Raw genomic sequence first — 15,115 nt, 5'->3', positions numbered from 1 at the left:
TGAAGATACAAACTATAAAGCTTGATCTTTAACAACAAACACAAACAAGTAAATTGATGATGATACTTGGTGATTTTTAAAGGAAAAAGAAGAAAGAAAAATAAAGTTGTTACTTACAATTTAGAGTGAAAAGTTGAGAGAAAAGAAGTGGTGTAAGTAAGTATGTGTAAAATGAAGTGTAAACTAGCATATAAGTAACAAAAAAAAAAAAATTGAAACTCCCTCCCTTGCACAAAACCGTCAGTTTTGGTTCCCAAATAGGGTAGTCAACATGGTGCTTTCATGTGTGGGAGAATGGTGATTGCTAGGAAGGTGTATAAGGTTAAATGCATGGGAAAGTGATCATGCATGCTTGAAACATTTTTGTCTCCACACTTAACTTAATTAATCTTGTTTAAGCTTAATGTATCACTAGCATAATGATGGGCTCACAATTAGTCCATTAAGAAATGTAGGGTGGGCTTTGATAGTCCAAGTCCATTAACAAAAGCCCATGTATAAGTATTCAACAACTTAGTAATAAGCTCAAGTAATTAACTACTTACATTAGTTAATTAGAAATAATTAATAATAATTAATTATGAACGTAAATAATATTCGAAATATTATTCGAGAAAAGCACGTGTCGAAAAGACGAGTCGGGACATGAAAAATCAAATACGATAACAAGTAAAATGTATAAGAATACATTTAGTACAACGCAAGAATTATTAATAAATATTAATAATACAAGTCGGAAAATCCGGGGTCGTTACAATACTACTCCGTATAAATTTAGTGTATAGTATAATTATGTGAAAAGGAAGGGAAAATATTTAAAAAAGTAAATAAATTAAATGTTGGGTGAGGTTCTGAATAGTAAAAACTAGAAAAAAAATTCGATCGCGCGTTGCAGCGGTTGTATTCAACGCGCGGTCGAATGTGGATATATGTTGTTCGATACCTAATATATCTAGTTGGTTAGGTTGTTTGTTGGACGTATATGTATATGTATGAAATATAGCCCGAAATATTTAGCGTTTTTTTAACGATGTCCGTTTCGCGTATAGTTACTCGCGTTGTGTTCGTAAAATTATTTCGAGTTGAACGGTGATCTCGAAAAAATTTAACTCGCACCGAACGAGACTATAGGACCCGCTATTTAGTGTTTTTTTTAACGAAGTCCGTTTCGCATATAGTTAGTCCCGTTGGATCCGTCTAATTTTTTCGAGTTGAATGGTGGTCTCGGAAAAATTTAACTCGGACCGAGCAAAAAGATAAGGCCCATTAAAAATTTGGGTGGAATTGTTTCTTTTAATTTAATAAAATTATATATTTACGTTTTCTACCTCTGAAAAAGTGGAAACTTGAGGGGCCGTTGTGTAAATTAAGCCGAAATTGAGGGACCATTTGTAGTGTGAACGCAAACTCAAAATGACAAGTCGATGTAACTGAAAGGACGATTTCGGCCATGCCTTTTAGTATTTAGCGATAATGGGGGTGGTGTTAATTTGTGACTAAAGTGCTATAAATGGAGATGGTTCAGTTGAGATAAGACTGATGACAGAAGGTAATACGATTCATGTCCTGGTGGTACATGACGGGTTTGGTCTTATGGCTCAATCCAGTAGATATCAATATGGATGAATGAACTGAAGTTAAATGGATATGGAGATATAGATATGAATGAACAAAAATTAAAGTGATCCGACATCAACCGATTTATATCCGATTCATTGACATCTCTAGAGAGGAGGATTAAACTTTTGGACCAATGGAAAAAAAGCCCTATAGTTTTGTCAATAGTAATAGAGTAATTTGAGGAAAAAAATAGTGAAAAAAAAAAGTAAATAGTTTTTGGGGTTGTGAATAGAAGAAATATAATTAAAAAAAAAAAACAAATCGATACAAAAAAATAAAGAAAAGGAAGGTGAATAGGTGTTCGGGTTATGGATAGTAAAAATGTAGGCTAAAAAAATGAAAAAAAAAAAAAAAAAAAAAAAGGTAAATAGATTTTGGGGTTTGGGATGGTAAAAAAAGAAAAATAGTTTTGGATTAAACTAGAGAGGAGGATTAAACTTTTGGACCAATGAAAAAAAGCACTATAGTTTTGTCAATAGAAATAGGGTAATTTGAGGAAAAATAATGGTAAAAAAAAAAAGTAAATAGTTTTTGGGGTTGTGAAGAGTAGAAATGTAATTAAAAAAATAAATCGATAGAAAAGAAGAAAGAAAAAGAAGGTGAATAGGTGTTATGGCTATGGGTAACAAAAATGTGGATTAAAAAAAAAAAATAGTGAATAGGTTTGGGGTTAGAGATAAAAAAAAATAAAAAATAAAATTTGAATATGAGTGAAAGTCGTGAATAGTAAAATTCGATCAATGGTGGAAGGATTTTGTTTTGTATTTAATATATGGATTTTTCTAAACATAATCTCAAGGGCTATACTTAAGAAAATTTTACGTATAATGATTGATAGTACAAAAAAGTTAGGAATATGATTATTAGAAGGTTAGTGGAGTAGTTTTTAATTAAGTAAAACTATTTAATTCATGTCTTAAAAATTTAAGTATAACTTTTAGGGTTATGCTTAGAAAAATCCTTAATATATAGGATAATGCGAGAGAAGTTATGAATTACGAGTATGATCCAAAGTCGTGAATTGTAGAATTGACTAATAGGAGAGGGAAATTTTGTTTGGTATTTAGCATATAGGATAATGTGAGAGAAGTTATGATCCAGCCCACTTAGGAACTTCCCCATTTAATGATTTTTTCAACTTTTGGGTTTCATATAGTACGGACTACGGAGTATTCATGTTTCAATTTGGTGGTCTCTTTTGTTTTAAGAAAAGAGAACCTTTGAGCAGTGGGAGTTACCCATTTTTTTTATTTTTACTTTTTGTTTTTCAAAAGAATAAATTATTAAATATAATAAAATATTATTTTAGCACACTAACTGACATAGGTTACCATTCCCCACTTTTTCTGATTCAGCAAGTCACGTCTGACATGTCAAGTGACCTGAGTCACCACTCCCAGTGCTCTTATAATCTCTATTATATGTTTGATGTTTCCATACCATACCATTACCAGTACGATTTATTTATATTTATATGATACATATTACGGAGTATTATATTATTTGCAAGCAGGGCTACAATCGTTGTATGAAATGTAGGATTATATATTTTACAAAATAGTTTAATGATATATCATTGCTAGTGAAATGACTCGTTGAATCACGAATTTTTTTAAACGAAACAGTTTAATGATATGATTTATATATTTATATATTAATTAAATGTAATACTAAAGTCATTTAGTTTAATGAACCGTGGAACTAAGGATTCAGACTAATAAATTTGTCGTTGTTTTTACAAACATATTGATATATTTAATTTGGTAAAAATAAATGAACTACATTTATTCTCTCACAACTCTCTTCCAATTTTCATCACTATTTTTCTTGTTATAAAAGCCTACATTACAACCTTTTATTGAGGCATGTATTTCGCATACATATGTAACGTAATTAATCACGTAAAGAGAACCCATATTTGAATAATTATACTTATAAGTATAATAATAAAGTTTGCTTTAAAAATGAGTATTTATATTTCTAATAATAGTTATTACTAGTAAGAACAAATGCCTCTTGAATTTTTCTCAGAAATTAAAATTAAAATACAATTATTATAAGAAGGTTGTAAATGTGTTTCAAAGTTTGTACATGTGTTCATGAAGTGTTTTGTAAAAGATTGTACAATTTGTTTTAAAGTTTCTATATATAGTCATTAGAGTGTTTTAATATAAGGTTGTACATAATGTTTCAAATATTATACATATGGTTATGGGGGTGTTTTATCATAAAGTTGTATATAATGCTTCAAATATTGTAAATATGGCCATGAAGTATTTTATTATAAGGTTGTAAATAATGCTTCATATATTATACAATTAAACATGTTACTGTAATATTTTAATTAAATATAATTAATTATTTTAATGATATTATTATGGGGGTTTAGATTTTTTAATTTATTTTTAAATTTTTTTAAACTTGAATAATTCTTATTTATATTTATAACATCATTATTTTAGAGATTTATATGATACTATAGATTTATTTGTCACACTTTTACTCTTTTATAGCCTAAATAGTAAAGCCCTTTAAGCAAAACCAATCATCCTAGTCTCGATATAGTTTATTTGACAATTATATCAAAATAATCGAGTGTTTAATAAAAGTCCTCGATTTCTTCAAAATTGTACTCATGTAACGACCCTGGATTTTTCAACGTTTATTTATTAATAATTGTCATTATTAATACTTGTGATTAAACGAATGTATGTTATTACATTTACATGTTGCCATGATTGCCCGTACTTGACTTTAAATGCCCGAAACGTCTTTGTGACACACGAAACTTTCACGAATAATATTTTTAGATATTATTTGCATTCATGATTAATTTTATTAATCATTTTAATTAACTAAAACTATTAGTTAATTACTTGGGCTTTAATTGGATTAACTTGTTATTATTTGGACTTGGACTTGTTTAAAGTTAATGGACTCTTGAACTTGGGCTTATAAGCCCACCCTACCTTTTAAGTGGATTTAGTTAGCCCACTCTTTCATGTGTAAGTATCAAATTTGATGGAAACTAGTTAGTTGTTGCACTTGGAATCTAGTTAGCAACTTATCCCCATGAAACCCCATCTAATAACCACCTTTTATGAGCTTTACCATGCATGGACCATTGAACACTCTCCTCCCCCCTAGCCCATTCAAACCGTCGGCCTTAATGGCATATGGGGAGAGTTTGGTTTTCATTTTTCATTACTTCCTCACTCTCATTCTCTCATTCTCCAAAACACACACTTATCTCTCATTTTCTCTCAACCATTCTCTCTCACTTTTCTCTCTTTCTTGTAAGTGTTTGAGCAACTTTTCTTCTTTTCTTTTGTTGGTAAAACCGTGACATATTCACCTCTAATCATCATCATCGTTTGTTGTTTGATACTTGTTGTTCATTGTTGTTAGTTACTTGTCTTTGTTAGTTAGTTACTTACATGTTATTATGAATCAAACTCACTAGTTTGTTCATCACTTTATCTTGTATTAACAAGAACATTCAAGAACTAAACTCTCTAGTTTAGGTTCTACATATACTTTCTTTAAAGATTGCAAGTTCATGTGTTGATTAAAATCATACTTGTGATTCATAAAGTAAACTTCAAGTTTACTTTCTTAAAGATCAAACTTTGGTTTGAATCTTTAAAAGTATGAACAACCATGAACAAATTACATGTTTACTTAGTTTACTTCTTCATTCTTGCACTTTAATTTCATGTAACTAGTTTAAATGGTCAAGTACTACAAGTTAGTCTTGATCTCATTAATCTTGAACTAAAAGTTAACTTTGAAAGTTCAAGAACACACAAATAAGTTTTCTTTAAATATAACTTTGTATACTTATGCTTGATCTAGACTTTTGAGTCTTGGATCTTCAAGATCTAACTAAGAACTATGTTCTACATCTTAAGATCTTGATTAGTTAGTTTACTTTCAAGTTTGTAACTTGTTATTAGCTTTAAAGTCCATGTATGTGTTAGATCTAAGACTTTGATGTAACTTTGGTTCATCAAACTTCATACTACTCTTAAGTGAGTTGTGCTTCATGTCTTAGACTTGCACTTGGGTTATGATGGTCAAATCTTGGTCAAGATGATGCAAACACGTCAACGAGTTGTACACTTGAAGCTATACGCATCAAGAATGAGAACCGTGATAAGCATCAAGCACCAAGACCACCGGAACTCACTTTTAACTTCCTGTTTTCTGTTTACAGCCCTCTGTCCTACTGTTTCTGTAACAGACCAGTAGACCTGGGCTACTGAGACCTTGATTTTCAAATATATCTTTTCGAGTAGATAACTTTTCATATAGGACTCGTCTTAATCCGAGTTACGGTTTAGGATTTATGGCCCTCCGATCGTCACTATGTCCTTTTAACGTTGTGCAGAAATTTCTGACCTACTCGCACTTAGACCGTCGCCACGGTCAAACGAAGACGAGTTTGCTTCTGTAAATTTTACCACACTTAAAGGACTCATATACAGAGCCATGGCCACTGTTATTACCTTAATTCAGTAAGGGTAGAGGCCGTGGTGACTGACTGAATTCAGCCTTTGTTTTAAACTACTTTCATAAACGAAACTTACTTTACACCTTTTGTTAAATGACGATGATGATGACCCTTAAGACCTTATTTACATACTTTTAAACCTATTAAGACGATTTATTGACTTAGTACTATTTGCCTTAGGTTGAGGACCTTCGGACCGATTACTTGCACACCTTTTCCGAACCGACTTTACGACTACATTATCATTGTGAGTTATAGCATTCCCTTTTTACTTTATCTTATTTTGGGAACTGAGAATACATGCGGATTTTACGTTTTACATACTAGGCACGAGTACTTAAACTTATATATATGTGGGTTATATAACGGCAGAAACATTCCCTTTAGCTCGGTAACGTTTAGTCATTGGTTTTTGAACCGGTGAACGCGAATCTTAGATATGGATCCATAGGGTTTGACACCCCCACTCGGGCTAGTAGCGCTAGCATTTAACGAGTGTTTAATACTTCGTAAACATACGCACTTGCCAAGTGTACTTTCAGGGGGTATAAACGTTAAGTTAGTTACCAAGTACCCACGGTTAACATATACTTTATCATACTGTTTTGAAACGCTCTTTGTAGCACTGAAATCTCGTGGCCTACCTTACTTACTGTTATACTTAAACTATAGCTCACCAACCTTTGTGTTGACGTTTTAAAGTATGTTTTTCTCAGGTGCTTGAGGTTAGCTTCCGCTGTGTACTAGTCGTGCTGTAGACACCCGCTGCTTAGAGTTGTTATCGCATGAACTACTTTATTTTGCATTCAAACATTAGTACTTTTGAACTATGACTTGTAACGATTGTTGTGGTCACATACACTTATTATTTGCTTCTACTTAGTGAAGCATGCTTTTGGATTGTAAAACATTCGATGTTGGTTTACACATCACTTTATTAATGAATGCAAACTCTTTTTGAAAACGCATATAGTACTTAACCTTGTAATGATCCTGTTGTTGATGATTCGTACACGATGGTTTTGTACGGGGCATCACATTTGGTATCAGAGCATTGGTTGTAGGGAATTAGGTTGCATTAGTGAGTCTAAGACCGACCCGAGTAGGATTCACTAATAGGACTAATCTACAACTTTCTAGTTTACTTGTTTCCGCTGGACTTACTGCATGCTGCTGCTTATTTTTACTGCTATATGCCATATGCTATTACATGATTTCACTACTGTATGATATTACTTGCTTTCGATTGCAAGCTACTTCCGTACGATTCGTTATTATTGCCATGCTATTTATTGTTATACATGATTTAAACTGTTGGCCTAATACGTGTTTGCTTTATGACTTACTGACATGGAAACTTTATTTTTCCTTGTTCAGATGTCGGATGTACCACCTGCTATCGTTTTGGGCAGTTTAGACTCTTCATCTACTCCACCTACCACCGTTGCCGATCCACCAATCCCGATACGCACGAGTGACCCCGGCGCTTCATCTTCCGGGACTAGCAGCCAGCCGCCTGCACCAGTGGCTACTATTGACGGACACATGGACCCTGCGGAGATTCCAGCTCTGTCTGCTCCCGGACCCCCGGAGTCACAGCCCCGCATTGGTGGTGTTGTGATCCCCGCGGAGTTCGGGGAAGGGCCATTCCGTAACCATATGCGCATGCCGTGCTGACGCGCTCCAGATGGACGTTTAGTGTCGATTCCGCCATTCAGACACAAAGAGATGCTGGCCGCCTTCGGACTGGCAGTTCAGCCACCCGTGTCACCACCACATGATTCGGATGACTCATCTGTAGTGACCCGAACTTTTCCATGTTTATATATATTAATTGAGATTGATATTTACATGATTAAATTTTTCTAACATGTTAAGCAATCAAACTTATTAAGACTTGATTAATTGAAATATGTTTCATATAGACAATTGACCACCCAAGTTGACCGGTGATTCACGAACGTTAAAACTTGTAAAAACTATATGATGACATATATATAGATATATATATATTTAACATGATACTATGATAAGTAAACATATCATTAAGTATATTAACAATGAACTACATATGTAAAAACAAGACTACTAACTTAATGATTTTTAAACGAGACATATATGTAACGATTATCGTTGTAAAGACATTTAATGTATATATATATCATATTAAGAGATATTCATACATGATAATATAATAATTTAAAATCTCATTTGATATTATAAACATTGGGTTAACAACATTTAACAAGATAGTTAACCTAAATGTTTCAAAACAACACTTACATGTAACGACTAACGATGACTTAACGACTCAGTTAAAATGTATATACATGTAGTGTTTTAATATGTATTTATACACTTTTGAAAGACTTCAATACACTTATCAAAATACTTCTACTTAACAAAAATGCTTACAATTACATCCTCGTTCAGTTTCATCAACAATTCTACTCGTATGCACCCGTATTCATACTCGTACAATACACAGCTTTTAGATGTATGTACTATTGGTATATACAATCCAATGATCAGCTCTTAACAGCCCATGTAAGTCACCTAACACATGTGGGAACCATCATTTGGCAACTAGCATGAAATATCTCATAAAATTACAAAAATATGAGTAATCATTCATGACTTATTTACATGAAAACAAAATTACATATCCTTTATATCTAATCCATACACCAACGACCAAAAACACCTACAAACACTTTAATTCTTCAATTTTCTTCATCTAATTGATCTCTCTCAAGTTCTATCTTCAAGTTCTAAGTGTTCTTCATAAATTCTACAAGTTCTAGTTACATAAAATCAAGAATACTTTCAAGTTTGCTAGCTCACTTCCAATCTTGTAAGGTGATCATCCAACCTCAAGAAATCTTTGTTTCTTACAGTAGGTTATCATTCTAATACAAGGTAATAATCATATTCAAACTTTGGTTCAATTTCTATAACTATAACAATCTTATTTCAAGTGATGATCTTACTTGAACTTGTTTTCGTGTCATGATTCTGCTTCAAGAACTTCGAGCCATCCAAGGATCCGTTGAAGCTAGATCCATTTTTCTCTTTTCCAGTAGGTTTATCCAAGGAACTTAAGGTAGTAATGATGTTGATAACATCATACGATTCATACATATAAAGCTATCTTATTCGAAGGTTTAAACTTGTAATCACTAGAACATAGTTTAGTTAATTCTAAACTTGTTCGCAAATAAAAGTTAATCCTTCTAACTTGACTTTTAAAATCAACTAAACACATGTTCTATATCTATATGATATGCTAACTTAATGATTTAAAACCTGGAAACACGAAAAACACCGTAAAACCGGATTTACGCCGTCGTAGTAACACCGCGGGCTGTTTTGGGTTAGTTAATTAAAAACTATGATAAACTTTGATTTAAAAGTTGTTATTCTGAGAAAATGATTTCTATTATGAACATGAAACTATATCCAAAAATTATGGTTAAACTCAAAGTGGAAGTATGTTTTCTAAAATGGTCATCTAGACGTCGTTCTTTCGACTGAAATGACTACCTTTACAAAAATGACTTGTAACTTATTTTTCCGACTATAAACCTATACTTTTTCTGTTTAGATTCATAAAATATAGTTCAATATGAAACCATAGTAATTTGATTCACTCAAAACGGATTTAAAATGAAGAAGTTATGGGTAAAACAAGATTGGATAATTTTTCTCATTTTAGCTACGTGAAAATTGGTAACAAATCTATTCCAACCATAACTTAATCAACTTGTATTATATATTATGTAATCTTGAGATACCATAGACACGTATACAATGTTTCGACCTATCATGTCGACACATCTATATATATTTTGGAACAACCATAGACACTCTATATGTGAATGTTGGAGTTAGCTATACAGGGTTGAGGTTGATTCCAAAATATATATAGTTTGAGTTGTGATCAATACTGAGATACGTATACACTGGGTTGTGGATTGATTCAAGATAATATTTATCGATTTATTTCTGTACATCTAACTGTGGACAACAAGTTGTAGGTTACTAACGAGGACAGCTGACTTAATAAACTTAAAACATCAAAATATATTAAAAGTGTTGTAAATATATTTTGAACATACTTTGATATATATGTATATATTGTTATAGGTTCGTGAATCAACCAGTGGCCAAGTCTTACTTCTCGACGAAGTAAAAATATGTGAAAGTGAGTTATAGTCCCACTTTTAAAATCTAATATTTTTGGGATGAGAATACATGCAGGTTTTATAAATGATTTACAAAATAGACACAAGTACGTGAAACTACATTCTATGGTTGAATTATCGAAATCGAATATGCCCCTTTTTATTAAGTCTGGTAATCTAAGAATTAGGGAACAGACACCCTAATTGACGCGAATCCTAAAGATAGATCTATTGGGCCCAACAAGCCCCATCCAAAGTACCGGATGCTTTAGTACTTCGAAATTTATATCATATCCGAAGGGTGTCCCGGAATGATGGGGATATTCTTATATATGCATCTTGTTAATGTCGGTTACCAGGTGTTCACCACATGAATGATTTTTATCTCTATGTATGGGATGTGTATTGAAATATGAAATCTTGTGGTCTATTGTTACAATTTGATATATATAAGTTAAACCTATAACTCACCAACATTTTTGTTGACGTTTAAAGCATGTTTATTCTCAGGTGAATACTAAGAGCTTCCGCTATTGCATACTAAAATAAGGACAAGATTTGGAGTCCATGTTTGTATGATATTGTGTAAAAACTGCATTCAAGAAACTGATTTCGATGTAACATATTTGTATTGTAAACCATTATGTAATGGTCGTGTGTAAACAGGATATTTTAGATTATCATTATTTGATAATCTACGTAAAGCTTTTTAAACCTTTATTTATGAAATAAAGGTTATGGTTTGTTTTAAAAATGAATGCAGTCTTTGAAAAATGTCTCATATAGAGGTCAAAACCTCGCAACGAAATCAATTAATATGGAACGTTTTTAATCAATAAGAACGGGACATTTCAGTTGGTATCCGAGCGTTGGTCTTAGAGAACCAGAATTTTGCATTAGTGTGTCTTATCGAGTTTGTTAGGATGCATTAGTGAGTCTGGACTTCGACCGTGTTTACTTTAAAAATGATTGCTTAACAAATTTTGTTGGAAACTATATATTTTTAACATGTGAATATTATGTGATATATTAATCTCTTAACGCGTTTGATATTATGTGATAGATGTCTACCTCTAGAACAAGTCCCATTGACTCACCTAATAATAATGAAGAGTCAAATGTAAATTGGAATGATTCATGGACTGATTCACAAGTTCCCGAAGAGGAACCGGAAGAAGAGTCGGAACCGGAAGAAGAATCGGAATCGGATGAAGAAATAGAACCGGTGGGGGAAATAATAAAACGGTTAAGTAAAAGAAAATCCTCAACCAACCGACCAAGGTTAATTATGGTCAATGGTGTTTCCGCCAAGGAAGCAAAATATTGGGAGGATTACCAATTCTCCGATGAATCGGATTCCGACGAGAATTCCGATGATGTTATAGAAATTACCCCAACTGAATTTAAAAAGGCAAAAGAAAATAATAAGGGAAAGGGCATAAAAATAGAGAAATCTAATTCCAACCCCGATGAACTTTATATGTATCGTCAACCCCCGAAGTCCTTAAGTTGTAACAATGACCCGGGAACCTCTAAACCACCAGGTTTTTCTAAACCAATGTGGAAAACGACGGCTCGTATTAGGGGAACATCATATATCCCTAGAAACTTGGCAAAACAAACCAAAACCGAAGAAGAAGAAACAAGCGAGTCGGAATAAGATAGTTGTATTCGTGTGGTGTAATATATGTAATATAGTGTGCTTATGCTTTATGATATATGTAAAAATTGCTTGTATTAATAAGTATTATTTTTTTTTTATGAATCTAACTCTTGTCTATTTTACAGTATAAAAACACAAAATGGATAGACAACCCAATATTTTAAGAGACCTACCCGGAGACATGATTGATGAAATCTTGTCTAGAGTCGGTCAGAATTCTTCGGCACAACTATTTAAGGCGAGATCAGTTTGTAAGACATTCGAAGAACGTTCCAAGAATGCCTTGGTTTATAAAAGGCTTTCGTTCGAAAGATGGGGGATATCACATTGGGAAATCCATAAGTTACGATGTGTTTACTTTGACGCATATATTACGGGGAACCCAAATGCTATTTTACGCAATGGGTTAAGAAATTATTTTGACTCAATATATCCGAATATTGGACTTCGTGATTTAGAAAAAGCGGCTAACATGCAACATAAAGAAGCATGTTATGCTTACGGATTAGTAATGTTCGCTTCTCACCAAAGTGAGAACAAGAACATCGGCCTACAACTATTAAACAAAACGTTCCCACAAGTGACGGAGTCAGTAATTGGGGTAAGAAATGAGGTTTTTAGATTGTTATGGGACTGTTGGACATTACGTAACCCTCGTCCCTTTGACGACGTTACAACACGCTGCCTTATCAACGGCCATAACGGTTATGTTCCACAAGACCAAGGATGGGAAGTAGTCCTAGTAAAACCAGAATGCATGACTTGTTTCTGGACGTATGAATTACGTGTCTTTATTGCCTTTGCTGAACGACTTGTGTACTAGCTAGAATTATCTTCACAACTATCTTGTATCAAAGTTATTGAGTGCTATATTTCATGCTTTATGTAAAATAAGCCGTATTGTAAGTTTGTAAAATATTGTATAAAAGTTTGAACGCGAAATATTATTATAATCAGTTTTTCATATAGAATTGTAGTAGTTGAATTGTATATTAGCTACTAAGTATGAACTTAACGGGTAGGTACTACCCGAATTTAAAATTATAAAACGCTAATATGAAGAAAAAGTTTTATAAATGAGTTCATATTATGCTACGAAATACTATTAACTACTCTTAATATTCTGTATGATTAACTTGTTCCATTTGACTATTTTGAAGGAAATGGCACCGACTACTCGACACACCGTGAATATGAATGAAGAGGAATTCCGTACTTTTCTAGCTTCAAACATAGCCGCAGTACAGGCTGTGCTACATACCAACAATAACCTTGGATCTAGCAGTACAGGAAATCGTGTAGGATGCACCTACAAAGAATTCACTGCCTGCAAACCTTTGGAATTTAATGGAACCGAAGGACCGATCGGATTGAAACGGTGGACCGAGAAGGTCGAATCGGTGTTTGCCATAAGTAAGTGTACTGAAGAGGACAAAGTGAAGTACGCTACGCATACCTTCACAGGTTCTGCGTTAACATGGTGGAATACCTATCTAGAGCAAGTGGGACAAGACGATGCGTACGCACTACCGTGGTCAGCATTCAAGTACTTGATGAACGAGAAGTACCGTCCCAGAACCGAGGTCAATAAGCTCAAGACAGAACTTAGAGGGTTACGAACCCAAGGATTTGATATTACCACGTACGAAAGACGATTCACAGAATTGTGCCTATTGTGTCCGGGAGCATTCGAAGATGAGGAAGAGAAGATCGACACGTTTGTGAAAGGATTACCGGAAAGAATCCAAGAAGATATAATTTCACACAAGCCCGCCTCCATACAACAGGCATGTAGAATGGCTCACAAACTAGTGAACTAGATTGAAGAAAGAATTAAAGAACAGACTGCTGAAGAGGCCAATGTGAAGCAAGTCAAAAGAAAGTGGGAGGAAAACGGTGATAAGAATCACCAATACAACAACAACAGCAATTACAACAATAATCGCAACAATTATCCCAACAATCGCAACATCAATCGCAACTACAACAAACGGCCCAACAACAACAACAACAACAGCAGCAACTACAACAATCATCCCAACAACAATAATAACCGCAACAACAACAACAATCAGAAGCAACTATGCCAAAGGTGTGAAAAGTATCACTCGGGGTTCTGCACCAAATTTTGCAACAAGTGTAAAAGAAATGGTCATAGCGCGGCGAATTGTGAGGTCTACGGACCAGGGGTTAATAGAACGAAAGGAACAAATGGTGTCGGAACGAGTAATGGCGAAGCAAGTAGTGTCGGAGCAAGTTATGCCAATGTAGTTTGTTATAAATGTGGAAAACAGGGGCCACATTATTAGAAATTGCCCGAACCAGGAGAACACTAATGGACAAGGCCGCGGAAGAGTTTTCAATATTAATGCGGCAGAGGCACAGGAAGACTCGGAGCTTGTTACGGGTACGTTTCTTATTGACAATAAATCTGCTTACGTTTTATTTGATTCGGGTGCAGATAGAAGCTATATGAGTAGAGATTTTTGTGCTAAATTAAGTTGTCCATTGACGCCTTTGGATAGTAAATTTTTACTCGAATTAGCAAATGGTAAATTAATTTCAGCAGATAATATATGTCGGAATCGAGAAATTAAACTGGTTAGCGAAACATTTAAGATTGACTTGATACCAGTAGAGTTAGGGAGTTTTGATGTGATAATCGGTATGGACTGGTTGAAAGAAGTGAAAGCAGAGATCGTTTGTTACAAAAATGCAATTCGCATTATACGAGGAAAAGGAAAACCCTTAATGGTGTACGGAGAAAAGGGAAACACGAAGCTACATCTTATTAGTAATTTGAAGGCACAAAAACTAATAAGAAAGGGTTGCTATGCTGTTCTAGCACACGTCGAGAAAGTACAAACTGAAGAAAAGAGCATCAATGATGTTTCCGTCACAAAAGAATTTCCCGATGTATTTCCGAAAGAATTACCGGGATTACCCCCACATCGATCCGTTGAATATCAAATAGATCTTGTACCAGGAGCTGCACCAATAGCTCGTGCTCCTTACAGACTCGCACCCAGCGAGATGAAAGAACTGCAAAGCCAATTACAAGAACTTTTAGAGCGTGGTTTCATTCGACCAAGCACATCACTGTGGGGAGCTCCTGTTTTGTTTGTCAAGAAGAAA

This window comes from Rutidosis leptorrhynchoides, chromosome 8 (genome assembly GCF_046630445.1).
Source record: "Rutidosis leptorrhynchoides isolate AG116_Rl617_1_P2 chromosome 8, CSIRO_AGI_Rlap_v1, whole genome shotgun sequence".
NCBI lineage: Eukaryota > Viridiplantae > Streptophyta > Magnoliopsida > Asterales > Asteraceae > Rutidosis > Rutidosis leptorrhynchoides.
Note: the sequence above shows the minus strand (reverse complement) of the source record.